This window comes from Rhinolophus sinicus, linkage group LG13, assembly GCF_036562045.2.
Source record: "Rhinolophus sinicus isolate RSC01 linkage group LG13, ASM3656204v1, whole genome shotgun sequence".
Taxonomy (NCBI): domain Eukaryota; kingdom Metazoa; phylum Chordata; class Mammalia; order Chiroptera; family Rhinolophidae; genus Rhinolophus; species Rhinolophus sinicus.
Window position 1 is genome coordinate 48,681,110 of NC_133762.1, and position 23,091 is coordinate 48,704,200.

Sequence of the window (23,091 nt, forward strand, 5' to 3'; positions counted from 1 at the left end):
AACATGACTCAGATAAAATACACGTGGCTAAATCCACTACAGGACCTGGAAAAAAAAACGAAACAAAACTCTATTTCTTTGCAGGAACACTTGGATTAAAATTTTAAGGGATTCAAGAAAGGAAATAAAAATTTTCTCTCACAAATTACTTAATGTTGTTCATCAATAGGCTATTAAGTTATTTTTCAAATCAGCTAAGTAGGTAGTCTCTTAAAATACACACACACACACACACACACACACACACACACACACCATTTAATTCCAATTCAACAGGGCTGCTTTTGCTATATTTACCTGTTTTTCTTTAGATAGCTGGTCCTGTATGGATTTGTTTCTCCAGAGATGTTGTTGGGCAACCCACAAGGAGATTAAGAAATCAGAGATGGCTGCTATCATTTCCTGGTATGTTAGATCTTACCTGGGGCAGAGAAGAGCAGAGTAAAGGTAGGGATTACACAGAAACCCATAAGTGTAGTTGTAGTATTAGTAAAACAATCACCTAGAAACAATTTACTACTCTCTGCCAGAGCATGATTCTGTAGGCAACAAGATGCAAAAAAAAAAAAAAAAATTATATATATATATATATAATATATGTATATATGCATATATATACACATATATACACATACATACACATACATACATATACATATATATATATCCTTCAGGCAACTCTAATATTAAAATGGAAAATTTCCCTAAAACTGAGTTTGCCATGTCAGATCAAGAAGGACTCATGCAAATTGCCAATGGTTTATCTGTATATGGTTGTCTTGAATTTAAGAAAGTTCAGTCCAGCTCACAATGAACTGGCAGGTGACAGCTCCTTTGGGCCTGTTGCATCTTGCAGGTATAGGGCTCCTTAATTACCATGAAAGATTGGCTAGGCCTGCCCTGTGTGTTTATCCTGTTTGCAATGGAATGTGCTTTTTACCTTGTGGAAATCAGCATTAGTGACCATTCCCCATATGCCCCACATTCAAGCATTAGTATGTATGGCTTTTGTAACACTTACAGAATTACCATTTTTTTCTGAATTCCTGCCCTTGCGGCTAAGATATTTGTACACAATCTGTTTGGCAAACTGTTTCTGTATTTGAATAATTAAATAGAATAAATTATGTTCATCAATGTGCTCTATACTGGTATTTAGTTAGACTTCATTTTTCTCTGCATTGGCTTGTGTTAGGCTTATAAAACATGTGTTCTGTGTTATGGTCTGCATGACTGCATGTCCTCCAAAAGACACAGATTGAAATTCTAACTCCCAATGTGATGAAATCTTGAGGTGGGGCCCTTGGGAGATGATTAGGTCATGAGGGTGGAGTCATTACAAATGGGATTAGTGCCCTTATAAAACAGCCCCTAGAGACCTAGCTCCCTCTCTTTCTGCCATATGAGGACACAGCAATGAGAAGGCGACAGTCTGAAACCCAGAAGGCCCTCACTGGAACCCAACTGCACTGGCACCTGATCTCAGACATCCAGCCTCCAGAACTGTGAGAAATAACTTCCTATTGTTTATAATTCACCTAGGCTATAGTACTCTGTTATAGCAGTCAAGCTAAGCATTCTTCTTGGAAGCTGTAATTGTGCACAGGCTTATTAACGTATAATTTACATTTTGTAAGTTTTCTCCTCTTTTGCTCCTACCCCGGCTCTCTCCACACTTCATTCCTAATGTCTGGGTGGCATCTTACCTTTTTATTGTAAAATAACATCTTTTCTTTCCCTAATCCCAAATTTTCAATGAAGACAAGTGCAAATGTCAGAAGTATGACTAAGAGCAATGGGTTCCTCAGATATTTGTGTCAATATTGGCCTTAATACTAAAGCACATAAACCAAATAATCTTTAGTACATCTAGATATCACAGATGATGAAAACTTTTACCAATCCAAAATTATTCACCAGTTGATTGCAGAAGGCAGAAAGCATGTATCCTATGACTCTAGGATGTTTATTATTATTCTATCCTATTAGTCTATTAGTGCCAGATACAATGCATGCAATATTTGGAACATTCTTACACAAAAAATATATTCAATGTGTATCTAAAACTCAAATTTAACTTGGTGTCCAGAATTTTTATTTGCTAAATCTGGCAATCCTATACTACCATGATATACAACATTTGATAATAAAAGACATTCTCAAATTTTACTTCGTCATCACTCATAAGAAGAATGTCAATGTTTTTTTTTTTCTTTTCCATCTTCTTTAGAAAAAGCATAGATGGATGCCTGTGTTGCTCCTGCTTGGGTTCCTTAAAAATATCCACTTTCTAAACCCAACAACCCCAACAACCTCTAAATCAATTCTTTTCCAACGGCTTTATTTCAGATTCAAACTACTGTTCAAGTGTTTTCTTTAGCTCTGTACCAAAACTCAATGGTTCTCAGATCTAGGCTTTCCACAGGGGAAAATATGGTTGTGCTAAATTCAGCAAAGAGTTCCTGAGGACACTGGGAATCCTAGCCCTGCAGAAATAGAATACCTTTCTTGACTGGGGTTTAGGGAAGCTGAAGGAGTGGCATGCTCACAGGCTTTGATGTCAAATCAATCTGGCTGGATTCTTGGCAATGGTAATAACTAATCAAATGAACTTTGAGCAACGTGCTTATCTCTGTCATCTATTTCTTCATTCATAAAAAAAAAATAGAGATCAATAGATGGATACATGTTGGTATGCGATTTCAATAAGTTAACAAGTGGAAAGTAGTTGTTGTAGAATAAAATTTTGAAATATCATCCAAAATATTGTTCATTCCCAGTAACATTTACTATCCTGACCATGACAACTGAAGCAGCTATTGTCTCAATAAGAAGGCAGATCCTTACTATAACAAAGAAGGCATTGCCTCCATTGCTCAGGTTTGTGTTTTAAAATATAGTTGACCCTTGAATACTGTGGGTTTGAAATACATGGGTCCACTTATATGCAGGTTTTTTGTGATTTTTTTTTTTTCAGTTGACCCACGTAATTCAACTGACATACAAAGTTCAATTGACCCATGTAGTTCAAACCCATGTTGTTCTGGCAGTTGGGAATCCATGTATGTAGAGGGCCAACTTAAATTATATATGGATTTTCAACTGTGTGGGTGGGTGGCCACCCTCCCTACCCCCACACCTCCTCATTATTCAAGGGTCAGCTGTAGAAAGTAGTGTGGTGTTCTGATAAATGTTCAGCTAACAAGCAGATCTTCCCATCAAGCCTCGTTTCAATCCACCAATGTGACATTATTGAATACAAAGTTAGGAAGAGATATACACATGTACTAGGGCTAGGGGAGCATTTTCTTAGAACTCCCAAAGCTGCATTTTACTTTTTAGCCTTAGGAGAAGAAAGATGCAGGATATGATGTGGTACAGTTCCCTTCCACCCAGCATAAAAACGTAAGCATATAAAATCTTTTATTTTGTTGTTTTTGGTTTATATACCACATATCAGTGAAATCACAGGGTTCTCTGCTTTTTCTGTCTGACTTATTTCGCTCAGCATTACTCTCTCAAGATCCAGGAGATGAGGGTAAGGGAGGTCGAATATATGGTGATGGAAGAAGAAATGACTCTGGGTGATGAACACACAATGGGATTTATAGATGATGTAATACAGAATTGTACACCTGAAATCTATGTAATTTTACTAACAATTGTCACCCCAATAAATTTAATAAAATAAAATAAAATAAAATAAAATAAAATAAAAAATCTTTTCTTAGGCTAAGAGGAGGAACATAGAGTGATTCAGAGGGGATCAAACTAAAAAGTGACCCAGTCCCTATGTTCCAATGGTCTGGCTGTACTGAGATAATGGAAACCTGGATGGGAAGAAGAATTCAAACACTTTGCTATGTTTCTTCCTGGATCTTCTGTGAGGCCTTCCTTAGACTAGAAGAACTGTGACTATGTGTCACTGTTGGAAGAGAAAGAACCTAAAATAAGACTTTTGTCTCTTGAAAGACTTCTGGTAGCATGGAGACCCATATCTTCAAGGCTTGAGGGAGAAAGATGGAATGTTGATTGGGCATGAACGCTGCTGTGTGATGCCCAGAGAACTCGGTGGTGGACTTGTCTGTCATCTAAGGACCATGCTAGTTCTCTTCATCTGTCTCCCCCATATCATGGGAGTTAGAAGCCAGAAAACTTCATTTTCCAACAGAGTTCCAGCTTATATTCCACCAATAAGCTCTTAGGTGAAGTTTGATAGGTGGGACAGAAGGATCTAGTACAAGCAGGCAGGAGAGTCAGCTTCAGCAGACAGCAGATGTGGCTTTTGTCTGTACCTTCTCAGGAGCATCTTAAGAACCACACTATAATAAAAAAAGAAAGAAAGAGAGAGCGAGAGAGCGAGAGTGAGAGCGAGAGAGAGAGAGCGAGAGCGAGAGCGAGAGCGAGAGAGAGAGAGAGAGAGAGAGAGAGAGGAGACTCACTCACCTCACTGCTGCAGGCAGATCTCAAGATCTCAGCTATGCCTAGATCTTACTCCCAACCCCTCTGATAGACTCCCTCATTCACATGCTCCATCCACTCCTAAAACTGTCCAAGTATTTGGCTCTGACTGAATTAGAAAGGGCTATTGTGGTTGACTCATTGTCACTGAGTTATATTATAGCATAGATTTTTTTGAACATTTAAGAGGAGTCATGCTCAGGTTTAGGATCACCCCCCATTCTTTTTTCTAGCACAATTATTCACTCCTTCTTTCCTTTCTCTAGTCATTCAGGTTTTTTTAAGACCTGTGCTTATTCTGGGAAACCAGTAGTCCCAGGCTTTCAAGCAGCTTAAAGTCTAACAGGGAAAAATAAACAGATTGTCCAAAACTAAATTATAGAGAATTGTTACTACAAGGCTAACACTTACATTAGTCTTAAGGGATCATAGAAGGCTTCCTTGGGAACATGATTTCCAACAAGAGACGTAGGGCATTAGAGAAGTTAGACAGAAGTCAAATGTGGGATGGGGAGACAGTGCTCCCCAGGCTGAGGACCTTCTTAGGAAAAGGGTATGAGGCTAAAAGAGTGTGGAGCTTTGGGTGAAGAGCAATGGGTCCAACATGGATAGCCTTGCAGGGTGTAAAGAGACCAGAGATTCTGCTCCATTTGCTTCAAATTCAACATCCATGGTCCAATCTACTAAGGATGAGGAGCTAGAAAATTGAAGGTAGGCACTGGCCTAAACAGAACGGTTAGAGAAGAGCAGTGAAATTTGGTGAAGAGCTGAAAGATTGCAAATAAACAGATAGCGAACACAGAGATTTCCAATAAGAAATAGATTGTAGGTGGACACACAGTCAGGTAAAGCGGTAGAAAGTAAATTCTTCCTGGAACAGACATATGCCCGTAGGAGCTACAATTCTGCATTCAAGTTTTCCCTCCACACCCGTTAACATCCTACAATTTAACTCAATTCTGACATTACCTACCTAGAGGTAGCTTCAGATTCCACACGTCAAGCACTCATTCCTATAAGGCTGTCCATCCTGCAACTTGAGACACCATTCGAAAGTTCAGTTTGTCACCTACGCTTCCTACAGACTGGCTATAGATGGGGCATTCCACTGAATTCCTAATTATCCCTTCTTAAGTTCTACTAATTATCAAGAGAGACTCACACAACTCATGGAAACATTATACTTACTATATTAACGATTTACTGTAAAAGGAACTCAGAAACAGCCAGATGGAAAAGATGAACAGGGCAAGGAATAGCGGAAGGGGTGTGGAGTTCCCATGCTCTCTGAACATACCACTCTCCCCGAATCTCCTTATGTTCACCAACCTGGAAGCTCTCTAAACCCTGTCCTTTGAATTTTCAGGTAGGCTTCATTATAATGGCATAATTGATTATATCATTATCCATTGGTGAGTGAACTTAATCTCCAGCTCCTCTCCCTCCCAGGACATCTGGGGGTAGGGCTGAAAATTCCAACTATCTAATCATATGGTTGACTGCCAGGCAACCAGCTTCCATCCATAGGTGCTTTCCCCCCACAAAATGGCAATTTATTAACATAATAAAAGACACCTCCATTGTTTTCATCATAAGAAATAGCAAGGGTTTTAGTGGTTTTGTGATAAGAATGGGATTAATACCAAATACATATTTCTTATCATAAATCACAACGGAACCCTGCAAAGAAACCACAGATTTCAGGTCAAATTTACTTGACATTTCTATGAGACCTGTTGGATACAAGCCTATGTAAAGATAATTTTCATGTGTAATCACCTTTATTACACAGAAAACTCATATATCAAGAATTTAAGATAATCTTATAGTAAATTTTTCTCAAAGTTCCCCAGGGGTTAAGAGTACACATTATTAAAAGCACAGATATTTTATGCTGATCAATTATAGATACATTTAGTGTTTAAAAGTATATTGCTATTTTTTCAGCCATGTTCTACAAATAATATTTTAAATCAATGACCTCAACAATAAAATATACCATTGGTATTGAGCATTTATTTTTAACTACCAAGAAACTCAGACTCAAGCAATTTATTAGGGAAGAAAAAAGGAAAAAGATTATCCACTTGAAGTTCCTAAGGACTCATTAGTTTCTTCTTGGTCAGATAGAGCTGTATCTCTTTCTTCATGGAGCCTGGGGCCAGCCAGGAAGGCTCCAAGTTTCCAACATTAAGGGAGGGGAACTGTAATTCCTGGATAGTAATCCAACTGATTAGTTCAAGAAGAGGACAAGAACTGTGAGAGCTGAAGAAATGTGGGGTTTCTGATCATAAAATAATTTGCCAACACACCGACTGACCAAGTGAGGGAGGCTATATGGCACTTATGTCTCTCACTTACAGTATAACAGAGTGAGTGTATAACACAAATTGGGCTTGCTCACAGACTGAAAAGATAAATAAATTAAACTCTTCATTGTTCATAATGCAAAAAAGGAAACCCAAAAAGGGAGTCTTAGCAAATCTATAATACCAGTGTATGACACAATATGTTGTAAGAAGTCCAAGTGCTTTAAGTGCAAAAATATCATCCTAATGTCATTTGTTCCAATGATAACTTGGAGAAATGTTGCTTTAGGAGATGGGAAGACTGCAGTAAGTATACCAGAGAAATAAAGGAAAAGAGCCTCCCCTTTACATGGCACAGCCTACTGCTTGAGAAATGGGAAGAGCTATCAAGCAGTGTGAAAACCACAAGGTGATCTTGCTGGATTAGATTTATATCTCTAATGTGCAACTAAACATGAAATAAGTTTTGTTATTTCATCTTCTCAGGAGCTTCTGTTATATGTGGGCATGGACAAATGAGAAGCTCTATATAGGCTGATCTGAATACCCTCCTTGCCAATAATATCTGCTTCAACTGCCTCCCCCAAAGCCTGAATTTCCTCCCTCAGGTTGCCCCTTGATATTAACACACTGACCCATGAAGGTCCTCTTTTAAAATGCTAACATGTGTCTAAACTAGAGTCTTATATGCATTACGTTTTCTCTACAGAAAAAAAAAAATGTGTAGGATACTTCGGTTCCAGTCTTCCTAAGAACTTTCCTCGGGGAGTATGGGGACAGAGCCCCAGAGAGCAGTTTCCAGGCTCTCGGCCTCATGTGGAAAGGTGCTGGCTCAGGTAGTAGATGGCCGTCAGCTGTAGCCGGTTAGCCAATTGGCCACTGATATAACTGCCGCGGCTGCGCTGGTGAGTGAGTCGAGTGGAGTCGGTCAGTTGGCAGAAAAGTGGACAGCAGGTCTCATGTCATGTGAATCCAGCATCCAGTGAGACCATAGTGGTATGACTCCCTACCTATGGCTCCGTGGGTATTCCTTTTTGGCCTCACCATATCCTGCGTTATGTGGGGAGCGGGAGCAGAGACCCCGCAGGCCGCCCCGCATGACAGGAAGTCAGAAGTTAATTTGGAACATTATCAGCAGGTTGTTCTTATATATTTTGGACCAGTATTCACAGCAGTCTATACCCTGCAGGACTTGATGGGTTCACTGTCACTGGCTAGAAGCTGCCCAGAAGAGCACCTGTGCACAGATTCTTCTTGGTGCTGTCCAAACCTGAAGTCAGGCCAAAAGGAGGAGCAGTAGGGTCCAGAGGCTAACGTTTCACCCAGGGAAATTTTCTTGTCTGGATCAGGGCAGGAGGATGGGGAGAAGGTGGGGATAGTGCAGGAATTGTAACAGCAACAACAACAAAAAAGGAGGAAGAATAACTTGTGGGAATTGCTCAAAGGGCGCAAGAGTGCATAATAAAAGTAAAATGACAGAAAAAAAGATGTTAGGAGTTTGTATTAATAGAGAGCCATCTTGAGAATTGAGAATATGCCCTGAACTTTGCTTAAAAAAAAAAAAAAAAAGGAAAACAGCCATTTCATGTTTCAAGAAAATTTTGCCTTGAGAAATTAATGGTGTGAGGTATTTCTATTGTGGTCCGCGTCACAACTTCCCAAGTGAGTAAAAAGAATCCTTGGCTACACAGTAACTAAAAGAAGAAAAAAAATCTGTTACTTTTAGAGCACAATGGAAAGAAGAAAAAAATGGGGAAATCTCCTTAGCCACTGAATTTCCTACCAGATAAAATAACTTCTGTATTTTGGTCTTCCTCTAGGTGTCACGATGAGGTGTGGTACAGAAAGACACCATCTCTCTGTGGTATAATGGCCAACTGAACCAATCTAACTTGGAGTTCTGAATGATGATAGCCTAAAACCTGAAAGCCTGATTTCTCTGCAAAATTCCAAAAGGATTTTTTCGTCATTTATTTCTGGTAATATACAAAGCATTGTAAGTCAATCTGCTCATGTTTCTCCAATACACTTGATTGTTGCAAAGAAAGCAAAGGCAGTTATCTCATCAAAAAGTAATCTTGAAACTGAAGCTAATTCATTAGCTATCTAGATGTTCGTAAAAGGAATGTCTAATCATTGGCGGTATTGTTGAATCTGTAGGCCAACTCAAGGCAATGGCCAGCATAACTAACAACTATCATGAAGATAATTAGCAGAATTTTAAAGGCAAGTGGAACCCTTAGTTTTTCCTCTATGTCTCTGAGACTGTTTCTGATTAGTTCATTCATTTATTCTTTTCTTTAGATTCCACATGTAAGTGAGATCATATGGAATTTGTCTTTCTCTGTCTGACTTATTTCACTTAACATAATGTTCTCTACGTCCATACATATTGTTGCAAATGGTAAGATTTCATTCTTCTTTATGGCTGCGTAATACTCCATTGTATAAATGTACCATAGTTTCTTAATCCAGTTGTCTACCGATGGGCATTTCAGTTGTTTTCAGGTCTTGGCTATTGTGTATAGTGCTGCAATAAACATAGGGGGTGCATAAATTTTTTTGAATTAGAGTTTTGAAGCTGAAGTTGAACAATAATGAATGTCAACTACAATTTCATATATATATATACACACACATATATATAGTTATAGTTATATATATATATAACTATATATATATATATATATATATATATATATATATATATATAGTTACAAGAAGTGGAGTACAGCATTAGGAATAGAGACAGTGGAAATGTAATGGCTCTGTGCGATGTCAGAGAGGTTGTGGATGGGGGAGGGGATTGTCACTGTGAGGGATATAAATGATAAATGTCTAACTACTACATTGTTTTGTGCACCTGAAACTAACAAAAAAAATTTTTTAAAGTTTACAAAAAACAGTAATTCTAAATAAATCTGTTTATCTAGGGAAAAAAAATAAAATAAATGCAAGTGGAAATTTTATGGACTTATTTTAGGTGGTTGAGAAAGCAATACCTTTCTAGAATCATATAAAGCTTTTCTCTAATTCTATATCGAAACATTTGTATACAAATCTCTAAAGAAAATAGATGCCTAAAAACCCCACTTAAAAGAACAAAACAGATATTTCTGAAATCTTAATATTTTGATTAGAAGAATATGTTTAAATCCCAAAGAATGGAAAATAGCATGCCTTGATCTGAGGAATGCTAGTGTTCTTTCCACGGCAGCCTCATGTAGGCCAAGTGAGTGTAATTACTTAGACGGAGCAGCCTGTTTTTCAAAGGCTTGATACTCCTCCATTGCCTCCTGGAATTGCTGAAAACTACAAAGATTCACTTGGGTACAATTACAAGCATTGCTTTTCAGAGAGTGTTATATAAATATTGCTTGGAAGAAAGAAGGAAGTTGAACAGATAAATCAGTAATTGGGAAAACTTTCAGAGATTTTATTTTCACCATTTGTGATTACTTAGTTATGAAATTATAGATTAAAAATGTACATTTCTTTTGCTACTGTCTATAGCAAAAACAAAACAAAAATATAGTCCTAGAGAAATACTTGTGTGTGAGTACATGCACGCACACATACACACCATCACTATTTGTAAGAAAAAGCTAAGTGAGAGGCACGTGGTTATTCTCTTGGCCAAATCTTATCCTGTGCTTTGTCACATGCAGAGTTTTGGGGAAGGAGGTTGGGGGTTCCCTTTTCTCCCCACAGCACAGTTGCCTCCCAATTTGCATTGTTTAATGTGCCCCATTGATAATCACACTGAGTCATGAAAAACTACTCTTGTAAGAATACCAGGACCACACAAGTCAGGTTCAGGGTCCAGAAGTCAATTAGCCAGATTTTGAGAAAAAGAGAAACTAGTTCTGGATTTTCCTACTTTTCTCTGTGGCCAGAATCTACTGTTGGAGGGAAAATCATGTAGATACTTCAGCCTACCCTCTGGAGTTCTTAAAACATATCTCCACCCTTTCCCCCTTTATTCTAATAGCCTTTGTGGCAAGGCAATATTCCAGCGGTGCCATTTAAACATAAAAGCAAAGCCACAAAAATGTGCTGCCTCAATTTGAATTCCAGAGCATAAAAGTGATTCTCAGTTTACCTTCAGACCTTTGCTGTATCTGAACTTTGGCCTACTTGATTCCTAATTATGGACAGGTACTGGAGCACTAACGTCTAGGGTTGGGGTGTCTCACCTTGCTCTCCTTTTTTCTAATCATTGTTTCTGTTGGGCGCAGTTGGAAGCTCAGCTAAGTTAGAAGCATTCTACTGGATTCTTTAAAAATAAGCCAGAGGAACATTATAGAACAGTGGTTCCCAAACTAGAGTGCATCAGAATCACCTGGAGGGCTTGTTAAAACACAGATTCTGGGGCCTCCCTTTCAGAGATTATGATTAATGAAGGGTGGGGGGTGGGAAGAAGAACGAGAATTTGTATTTCTAATAAGTTCCCGGGGGCTGCTTCTGTTGCTGTTCTGAATACACTTGTCTAGAGTTGTTCACAGACAGGAAGCCAGGCAGTAAGAGAACTCATTCGTTCATATATTCATTCCTCTAGCGTTAGTCACATGTGGCCTAGTCTCAGGCCCTCTGCCAGGCTGTGTGAGGCACCTTGAATAAAGTCCAGGGCAGAAAGACAGTCACATGAGTTTCATAATATGTTATGGGTAATAGAAATATGAACAGAAAAGAATGGGGTGCAAAGGAGGCAAGGCTCAATTTTGTCTGGATGTGTGGGTAAGGCCTAAAGCTCGCATGAAAAATTTAAAGAGAAAACGATATTTGGGCTGCATCTTGAAAGGGGAGCCCAGAATCACCAGCAGGGCAGCACCACACATAGTGGCCTGAGGCTGTTGAGGCTGTGACAGAGAATATTATATGTAGATCTATAGGCACATGTAGCCTAAGAAAGAGGGAGAAAAGGATGGAGAATAGATGAAAGACTTAAATAGTCTTATATAGTCACAGCTTAGTCAGAACATGAACTCTAGAGAATGTTAAGTCAAATCAGACAGAGAAAAACAAATACCATATGATCTCATATGTGGACTCTATAGAACAGAATAAATGAACAAAAAAAACAGAACTAGAGATATAGGCAAAAAACCAACTGATGGTTGCTAGATGGGAGGCGGGTGTGGATAGGGGAAAAGGTAAAGGGATTAGAAAGTACAAATTAGTAGTTACAATATAGTCATGGGGATATGAAATACAGTTTGGGGAATATAATGAATAATGTTGTAAAGATTATGTAGGGTGTCAGAAGGGTACTGGACTTATTAGGAAGATCACTGCATAGACTGTGTAGATGCCTGACCATTGTGCGATACACCTGAGGCTGAAGTTGAATAATACTGAATGTCAATTATTATTTTATATATATATATATATATATATATACACACACATACATATACATATATATGTATGTATCTATATACATACATAAATATATACACATATATACATATATCTATATATATACATATATATGTATGTCTATGGTCACAGGAGGTAGAGTACAACATAGGGAATATAGTCAGTGGAACTGTAACAGCTATATACGATGTCACAGAGATAGTAGATTAGGGGGTTATCACTTTATACATGAGGGGTTCCATTGTTTTGTACACCTGAAACTAAAAAATAAAAAAAAGCAATGTGATAGAGGATATAAAGAATATGTGATGTTACTGAGACGAATCATAGGAATTAAGAATGGATTGAATGAGGGTAGTGAAGGGAGATGATCAGTGATAGCCGATCAGAATAAATGGGGGAATGAGTTCATTAATAGACATATCAAATGTGAAGCGTCTATGGGGTATAAAGGTAGATCTCTCTGTTAGGCAACTAGACATACGAGCCCAGGAGACAGATTTGGGCTGGAAGTACTCAACTTTGACATATTAGCAGTTGAATTCTTAGAAGCAAATTAGATTTTTAATTTGTTTATCTATTTGTTAAATGTTTACTGAGCACTTAGTACATGTCAGGCCCATGTGAAGAGTATATTAGTTTTCTGTGGTACTAAGTTACACAAATGTAGCAGCTTAAAAAAAACAAAAAAACAAAAAACATTTATAATCTCACAGTTCTCTGGGTCAGAGGAGCTGGGTTGGTTTTGTTGGTTCCTCTGCTACACATTTCACAAGGGTGATATCAAGGTCTCTGTATTGGCAGGCCTGTGTTCCTTCCTGGAGCCCCTGAGAATGAATCTTTGCAGGCTCATTCAGGTACTTGGCAGAATCCAGCTCCTATGGTTGTAGGACTGAAGGCCCCATTTCTTTGCTGGCTGTCAAGTTGTGGTCCACCTAGAGGCTGCCTGCACTTTTTCTCATGTTTTCCATATGGCGTCCTTCAGCAACTGTGAGTGGAGTTCCTCTCATGCTTTAATTCTCTGGCTTCCTTTCTTCCGTACCTCTCTGCTGTCATTCTCCTCTGAGGTATCTCCAGAGAAATTTCTCTGCTTTTAAGGAGTCATGTGAGTCGACTGGGCCATAACCTTAATTAAATCTGCAAAGTCTCTTTTGCTATGTAAGTAAGCTAACATACTCACAGGATCCAGAGATCAAGTTGTGGGCATCTTGAAGGTCATTCTATCACAAAGAACCAGAGATTCTGTATTTAGCAAAACAGACCTAATCCTTGCCTTCTTGGAGTTTACAGAGTAGGAAGATGTTTAGATCTAAATCAAATGTTTAGATCTAAATCAAATGATTATATCTAAAGCAAAGAACCATATGATTATAAAGTATGATGAAATCTCCGAAGGACACTAGAGTGTAAAACATGGTGAGGAAAAATGCTGGCTGCTCTGATATGTAGGGAGAAGGAATGTTTCACAAGGTCATGAAAATTGAGTTGAGATCTGAATGATGGATGGGAACTACGTAGAAAAAGAGGGCTGAGCGAAGAGCATTTCAGAAGGAAGGAACAGCATATCCAAATGCCCTAAGGTAAAAGTGGTATAAAGAACTGAAAAAAGACAGGAGTGTCTGGAGTAGAGGGAATAAGAAGATGATCTTCCATCATTGATCATCTCCTTTCATTCCTCTCATTCAGTCCATTCTTAATTCTTGTGATTCTGTGTATTAGAACTCGTATTCCTTCTGTCCTCTAGCCCATTGTTATCCGAAATAATTCCTATATTAATGACTAGCTAGGTCAGTGATGGCCAGACTATGGCCCATGGGCTAAATTCTGCCTACTGCCTGTTTCTGTAAATAAAGTTTTATTGAAACACTATCACACCCATTTGTTTAGATATTGTCTCTGGCTCCTTGGTACTATAATGGTAGAGCTGAGTTGTCACAACTAACTGTATGGCCTGCAAAGCCTAAAATATTTATTTTCTGGCTCTTTATAGAAAAAGTTTCCAATTGCTGATCTAGATGAATAGATGTGTCTTTCAAGAGAAAGCTCAAGTTCAGGAGGAAGAACACACATTTTGGTTTGGACATGTTGAATTTAAGAACTATTGAGATATCCAAATTGGAACAGTAAATACATGTTTAGGTTTTTGAAGTTCAGTGTTTTTGTTGTTGTTGTTGTTGTTGTTTTTTTAATGGCTCAAAGAGGAATTTAATTTCCCATTCTCCTTTGAAAAGACTTATTGTTTTGTAGCCATGGTGACAAGTTACCATTATAACCATTTTAAATCAGTTTAATTAATCAATTATAATGTGCTTGGATAACAGGTTTTTGAAAGCCAGCCAATGAACAACAGTGCCCCTCTTTAGAAAGACAGCCATTTGGCAAGAGCTTCACTCCAATGAACATACTGGAAAGTGAACATATTCATAGCAGTGTTCTCCAAGCAACCATACTTCTATAGCTATGTCAACCTATTCTCTGAACTGTATACTTCCTAAAAATTCAATGTAAAATCAGTAGTCTGCTTTGTTTGGAGAGACTGGGTCTAAAAATTATAACTCTCCCTTTCTTAGTTGAGTAATAAATACAGCTTTGTGTATCAGTTAATAAATGGTGCTTTCTTCCTTTAACTTAACATGAGATTTTTTTTATTTTTTTTTAAGTAAATGCCTTAAGTACATAGTTGTGGCCACGATAGAAGAAGTGACTGTTTAGGGAGAACATATTGTGTGAGAATTCAAGAAGGCCTAGGATGGAGTAACACGAACTCCAATATTTAATGATTATGTAGAGGAGGAAGAGATTCAAAGGAGGCAATGAGGGATGAGCCATGAAGATACAATGAAAATCAAGAATGTGAAGCTGAGGCCAGAAAATGTTTTAAAAATAAAGAGTCAAGAAGAGGGTCAAGTATTATTGAGAACTTACTTAAGACAGAAACTGAAATTTGTCTACTGGATTTGGTGACAAGGAGGTCATTGTGAATTGTGAAATATGCTTGTTTGCACCAATGACATTGAAATTAAAGTTGGATGCTGTGATATGAGTGGAGGTATGGAAATGAGAACAAAATGTGTAAATGATTCTTTGGTAGATAGAGAAAAATGGATTTGGTGTCATTTTGTTTTTAAGATAGGAAAGTCTTGACCATGTTAATATGCCGATGTCAGAAGTTCGCTGAAAAGGTTAAAGATATAAGAGATGAAAAAAATACATAATCAATAGTATGGTAAATACTGAGACAGTGAGAGGGGAAGAGACCAGATCGGCCGTAAGGAATTGCATTTAGATAAGAACATGGGTACCTATAATAAATGAAACATAACAAAAAGATAGAAGCAAGAATGGATAGAGATCAGATTGGGTTTACAGAATGTATGACCTAAAGCTGCAGGAGTACCCATTTGATTGTTTCTTTTGTCTTTTTGGAGGAGGAAAACAAAGTCATCTTTTGACTATGAAAAAGAAAATGGAAGAGGTTGATTGGAGTATACAGAAAGTATGACATTTAGAGGAGGAAGAGAGGGAGAGCCAAGAATAGGACACTGATAAAATCATATTTTATGAGGTAGGCAATATTAGATTGAATATACTGAAGAAAAAAGAAAGAGGAAAAACCAAGAGAGTGGTTTAATAAAAACCAAGAGAAAGGAAAGTTTTACATAAAAGCAGACACTAGTTGAAGAGGACAAGTAAGAAAAAAACTAAAATTGTCAGTTGGACTTAGGAATTAGAACACTGTTGGCTTTTTCATGGAGAATGGGGACAGAGATGTGATTATAATAGTTTAAAAGGTGAATTGGAAGATTTCCAGTTAAACATGTAGATTAAACATGATATATATTTATTTCTGCTTCTTTAATATGTGAGAGTAAGAATTTACTCTCTACTTATATTTCGTGTGATGAGAGTTAAGAAGTTAAAAATTGTGTACTAAGAGAGCAAAGTACAGGAGAGGATACAACAAGTTATTATAGTTGTCAACAAAACTCTGGAAGATGAAAAGCTGATGGAAGAGTCAACAGAGATGAGAAAAGTAAACAGCAACTGCCAAAGAGAGAAAAGTTATTTCAATACTGCTATGGTCTGAATGTTTCTGTCACCATAATACTAATATGTTGAAATCCTATTACCCAAAGGGATGATACTAAGAGGTAGAGCCTTTGGGAAATGTTTAGGTGATAAGGGCAGAGCCCTCATGAATAGGATTAGTGTTCTTGTAAGAGAGATCCCACAAGAGCTTCCTAGCCCTTTCCACCATGTGAGGCTAGAACAAGAAGTCTATGACCCAGAAGAGGGTCCTTACTTGACCATGCTGATCTTGAACTTCCAGCTTCAAGAACTGTGAGCGATAAATTCCTATTATTTATAAGTCACCCAGTCTATGGTATTTTGTTATAGCAATTCAAATAGACTTAGACACAGAACCATGAAAAGCTCAGAAATTGGAGCAACAGATCATAATATGGGCAAAAAACCCTATTTATGTGGAACAGCTTGATCAAGAAAATGTCATTATACTGAGTGATGGGATCTCCAAGACCACTTGACTACTTATGGGTTCTAGAATGCTAGGGACTAGACATATGCACAAGTTGGATTTTGAAGGATTCTGTTTCAACAAAATGTCAGACACTGATATCTGAGCCTCCTCCTCACCCCAACCTAGAGCTGTGCATAAATCCCTGCCCAATCAATGACCAGATGACACAGTCTGTCCATGCCATAGAATTTCAAATGAGCTGATGGGCAACTCATTCCTAAATGCAAATGAACAAAGACCACCAGTCATTTGTGGAAGGGCACTAATACAGCAGAGAGAAGAAAACAAAGAGGAATGGTCAAACAGAGACTAGAAGGAGCAATCCTCCCTACCTCCATAAAAAACAAATTAATATTCTCAGAGAAAGAAAAAGAAATGTAGATAGACATAGATAGAGATTATGCCCAAGAAACAAGAACAGTGATAGGAAGGGAGTCTCAGCGGAAGCATGCTTTTGGAGATGAGGACTTGAAGAAATAGATAAAAGTGTTGGAGAATTGGGACTAGTGGGGGTGGGTTGTGAATCATGAGAATGTTGTTTTTCATTACAATCCACGTATACTATTCAACTTAAATTTTTATGCATGTATTGATTTGATAAAAATAGAAAATATTTAAAATAAGCAAATTAGAAAGGATGTGTGGACAAAAGAATATAAATAATCTTTTCAAAGGATCTTTGCTCTAAAGAATAAAAAAAGATAGGACTATGATAGTAAGAAAGGTTTTCTATTATTTTAAATAGGATAAATGTGAGTGTACTTAGAGTTGGGGAGAAGAATGAGAAGGAGAAAAAGGATCAAAACACAGATAACAAAGCAAGGTAATGGAGGTGATGTAGGGCAGTTACAGGATCCACTGTGCAAATTAAAGGCTGAGCTTCAGGACAAGCTATTCTCTCCTCTGAAATGACAAAGTGGAACACTGATGGAATTTATGCCTGATGGCTCTCGTTTTCTCAGTAAAGGAAAAACAGTCACCTGAAGCAAGTGATACAGTGAAAGGCAGGGGAGAACGAAAGGAGTGCTAACAACTTAGAATATCCTTGTGGGTAACTGAGGAAGCAAGCAACCTAGAGTTGTGTAAAAGAGCTTTCAAATCAAAATGAAGATCCAAGGCCATAATTTTTAGTAACAGGTCTACACAGATGAATAATTTTTTTTTTTGGGGGGGGTATTTATCAGCTTTTTAGGAAGGGTAAATGGATGGCTGAATTTGCAAGAATATTCACAAAAAGTGAAACACAAGTGTTCACTGAGGAGAGGTGGGCTATAGAAGGAAGGAAATAGACTTAAAGAAAGAATAGGAGTTAAATAGTTAGCAGTTGTGGGGACAGCCCCGGAGACCAGTTTCCAGGCTCTCGGCCTCACATAGAAAGGTGCTGGCTCAGGTAGTAAATGGCCACCAACTGTGATTGGCTGGCCATCAGCTGTGGCTAGTTGGCCGTCAGCTGTAACCAGTGAGCCATTGGCCACGAATATAACTGCTGTGGCTACACTAGCAGAAAATGGGGCTAGCAAGAAGATGGTGGCTGAGCTAGCAAGCGGCAGAGTGAGGGTTGCGGATCGTGTGGTTCCTGTTTCCTGTGTCTCCAACCCAGCCACCAGTGAGAATATGGTGGTATGACTCCGCTACCTATGGCTCCGTGGGTGTTCCTTTTTGGCCTCACCATGTCCTGCCTTATGTGGGGAGCGGGAGCTGAGACCCCGCAGGCTGCCCCACACGACAGAAGTCTTAAGATACACAGAAAACCTGCAGAACAAGGGGAGAAGAAAAATATAAGGATAATTATGGTTAGAAATTGGATTATTGGAGTTTAAAGTTTCCCAGCCTGTGCCAAGGTCCTTGAGTGTGACCCTGGTAGAGTGTGGCTCGAGTGGTGGGCTATTGTCCGAGTGTAGGAAGAGAAGAACCTATCCTCTGATGAGGATAATCAGGACGATGATTGATCATGGAGGTGTGGAAAGGAAGTAAACCAGATACCAATGCTTGAGGAATGATGGGGTACTTTAGCTACCTGTGGGGACCTAAGAGAAGGGATGTTGCCTAAAGGTAGAACCATAAGGATCTGTAGGTAATAAAAGGCACCAATGCCTTTGTAAACATTTCTAAATTTTCCCATCTCTTTACTTAGCTGAATGTGGTTATCTGGCCCAACCAGCCAAAGAATCCAGTGTCACTAAAGAAGCAACTTGGATGAGATTAAGAATTGCTGCCAAAAGAAACTATCATGAGAAAAATGCTGGAGGTGGTGCAATGGAAGGGAATCCAAGTCAGCCATAAGAATGTACCTGCTGAAATACTTAGAGCCAAGACAGAATCAGATGAGCCCAACAGAAGGCAATCAGGATACCTGGGCCAAATCAAAGAGAATGGCTCCTTTTAATTCCAATTTTTATATATATGTACACTTGGGAATTTTTATGTACATGTACATATATACATGGATAACTATAAAAGCTCCCTGTTGAATTGTCAACATACAGGGATCTTAATGGTATGATAAATAGGACACACAGGGGCGAGAGTGGATGGTCAGGAGCTGATTCGGGGCAGTGTGAAAGGGACCAGTGCAAAGCCTGCTCCAGCATGACTAGCCCATTGATGCTGGTGAGAAGACCATTTGGGGTGTGTGGCACTGGCCCTTGAAAGTTGTTTTGCATTTGCCTATGAGACCAGCATGGAAGCCTTTGCAATAGGTGGTAAGGTTATCCTCAGAATGTGTTTCCTGCCTGCTTCTCTTCTCTAATATCAAATGTTGAATGTTTTCCAGCCCCTGTTGTGTGTCACACTAGGGCACCATGAAAACTCCTCTTGTTTATTATTTCCCTCCTCTGTCTTCCTGCTCCTTGTTTTCCCTTCTATAAGGGCAGACTCTTTCTTGGCAATTTTTATCTCTGAGCTTGGAGCCCCTCCCCATTTCCTTTGCCTCTTTACTCCCCAGATGTGCTTTGATTTATTAACAGATCTACAGGGAGCCTTAGAACTAAGAGAACTAAAAAATGATTGCTACATTCCTCCAATCTTCCTGAGCCCACAGACTCTAGGCATCAACTGCCTAAATATTCACAGAAAGTTATTTTAGGGAGTGAATTTCGGTCCATTGTGAAATTCCAGTGGCTTTAGTTTCCTCACAAGTTTCTGATAGTCAAGCTTTTTAGACGGGATTTTTGGAAGCTGTGTTGCTTACAGGTCTCTGAGTTATAATTACAATCGTGGATCTATCTCTAATGCCCTGTATTAGAGCAAGACTCTGAACCTCTCTGTTCTGTAAAATGGAGAGCACACAAAGCATCCTTGAAGAGCTATGGTCAATGAAAGCTAATAAATAGTGCCACAAAACAGCTAGGATGTGGATGCAGGAATGGGGTGCCTGAGAAACACTAAATAAAATCATACAGTGAATAGTCCAAGAATTAAGAATGTGTAGTGGTCTGCCAGCAGAAAATATTAATGTTTCATTAATACAGAGTCAGGGCTTCACAGAGGCAAGATTCTGCTATAGGAATACAGCACAACCATCAGTCTCCACCCTCCCTCCATTTGGGATCTCTTTCCCAACCTCCAGGGCAGCAGTGCCCTTTGTATATCTGCTAATTGCTCAGACCTACCCATCTCTATATTACCCACTCCAGCAGCAATCTTCACAGTCTTCTACCACTTTCCCCTGATTCCTTTTTTCCAAATTTGATCTGGCCTATGTGCAAACCTCTTGGACTTAGTTATCTGCTGGATGATGATAGATAATAAGGGTGATTAATAAGGGCTATAATCCTAGCAAAGTATTTTGTTAGGTCTAAGTAGGACTCACTACAAATATGTACACTTTCATAAATCGTCCTTAAGTGATTTCTAATCCTAGGAATTTCAAGCAAAGTAACTATCTCACCATGTAGAGGAGAGATTTTAGGTTACTGGGGTTTTCAGCATTATAAAAGCAGTTGCTAATTCCACCTACACTTATGATGGAGGGCCATCCATTAACAAGAGAAATCAATATCTCAGGGCAAAGTTTCTACCTTACTTCAAGAGAACATACTGATTACTAAGACAACTTTATCCCCCCTATAGCTAACGAAGGAAGCACAACCTCTTTGATCCTGACCCAGCTCTTTAATATTTTAGGTAGTGCAGATAAAGTTAACTTTCAACAACCCAAGGTAGATTATCTGCAAATCTGGTTTTTACCTACTTATGTTGACATTGTCATTCATTTTGTCTATTTAAGCCCTCTAAAGCATTAATGTTGCTTCTTTCTATTTACTCTCATTCCCTGTATGCAATAATGATAATTTCTAACAATTGTTTGGCATTTTATGGTTTTTGAAACATTATCTTATTTGACATAGCCTCTAACTATTCCAAAGTTGGAAGGAAAGTCTTTAAAATAATAACATTTTGTGATCACATTTTTTTCTTTGGGATGGTGTATGCTACCACGTTAGAAGCTGATTTAGAAACAAATACACACACACACACACACACACACACCTATAGATGTATATATATATACACACACACATATATATGTATACATACACCTATATATATACATACACCTATATATATACATATATACATGTATACATGTATACATATATACATATATAGGTGTGTGTATATATATGTGTGTATATATATATACACACACACACACACACACACACACACATATATATATATATATATATATATATATATACAAATAATTATGTTGGTCTTTTGCACAGATTTAGTGGTGCCAGTGACTATCCCAACAGTAAATGAGGACAAGGAAAGAAATAAGCACTTAGAAGGTCGGAAACATCCAGATCCTCCTAGCACTGTCCTATTGGGCTCAGAACCTAGAACATCTCTATGTTTCAAAGGCAAAATCAAAGTCATACTCAAAAGTGGTGTTTGGCCCTTGTATTTATGATCAATTGATTTTCAACAAAAGTAACAAAGCAGGTTAATGGAGACAGGACAGTCTTTTCAACAAATTGTCCTGGGATAACTGAATATCCACATGCCAAAAGATGAACTTAGACCTTTACCTCACACCATATACAAAAATTATCTCAAAATGGATCAGAGACCTGAAGTATAAGATAAAACTATAAAACTTTTAGAATATTCAACACGTTGGGTTGCATAAATATTTCTTAGATATGGCACTAAACACAGATATATAAAAGAAAGAAAATAACAAACTGGACTTTGCTAAAATTCAAAACTTTCATGCATCAAAAAATATTAAGAAAGTAAAAAGACAAGCTATAGACTGGAAGAAGGTATTTGCAAAGCATATATCTGATAAAAAGGTTTATGTTCAGAATATACAAAGAACTCTTACAGATCAATATATACGATGAATTACCCAGTTACAGAATAAGCAAAAGATCTGAATAAATACCCATTTCATCAAAGAAAATATATAAATAAACAATAGCACACGAAAAGATGCTCAATGTCATTAGTTATTAGGGAAATGCAAATTTAAACCATAATGAGATGCCATTTCACATACATTAGAATGATTATGATTTCTAAAAATAAATAACAAATTGTTGTTAAAGGTGTAGAGAAACAGAAACCTTAACTGTTACTGATGAGAACAGAAAATAAAATGGAACAGCCACTTTGGAAAACAGTTTGGCATTTCTTAAAAGTGAAACTTTAATTTACCGCATAGCTCAGCAATTCTGTCCCTAGGTATCTACTCAAGAGAATTAAAAACATGTCTACACAAAGACTTGCTCTCTAATGTCCATAATAGGATTATCACCACAGGCAGAGTGGAATCAAATCTATCATCCACAAACTGGTGAACATCAGAATTAAATGAATTGTGGTATATTTGTGCAATGGAATACTATTCAGCAATAAAAAAAGAATATAGTTTTGATAAACTCTACATGAATAAACTTCAAAAACATTATACTAAGTGAATGAAAACAGATGCAAAAGACTAAATATAATATGATTCCATTCATTTGAAATGTTGAGAACAGGCAAATCTATACAAGCAGAAAGTAAATTAGTAATTACCTGGGGCTAGGGCAGGGAGAAGGCTTAAAGAATGGGCTGGGAATTAACTAATGAATATGAGGGATCTTATTGGGGTGATAAAAATGTGCTGAAAGTAGATTATGACGATTGCTGCAAAACTCAGTAAATTAATGAAAATCATTAATATAGGTGAATTTTATGGTGTAAATTATGTATATCTCAGTAGAGTTATTTTAAAATACATTAGGACTTATAAGTAAATCTCCATTTTCCATCTTGATTGGACAAGAGAACAGCCATATGCAAAATCCCAAACTCTACATTATCCAAGGAGATTTGTCATTGCATTTTGCTTTAAAGCATGTTTTCCAATTATAATTGAATCTGAATTTGCCTTAGAATCAGTTAATT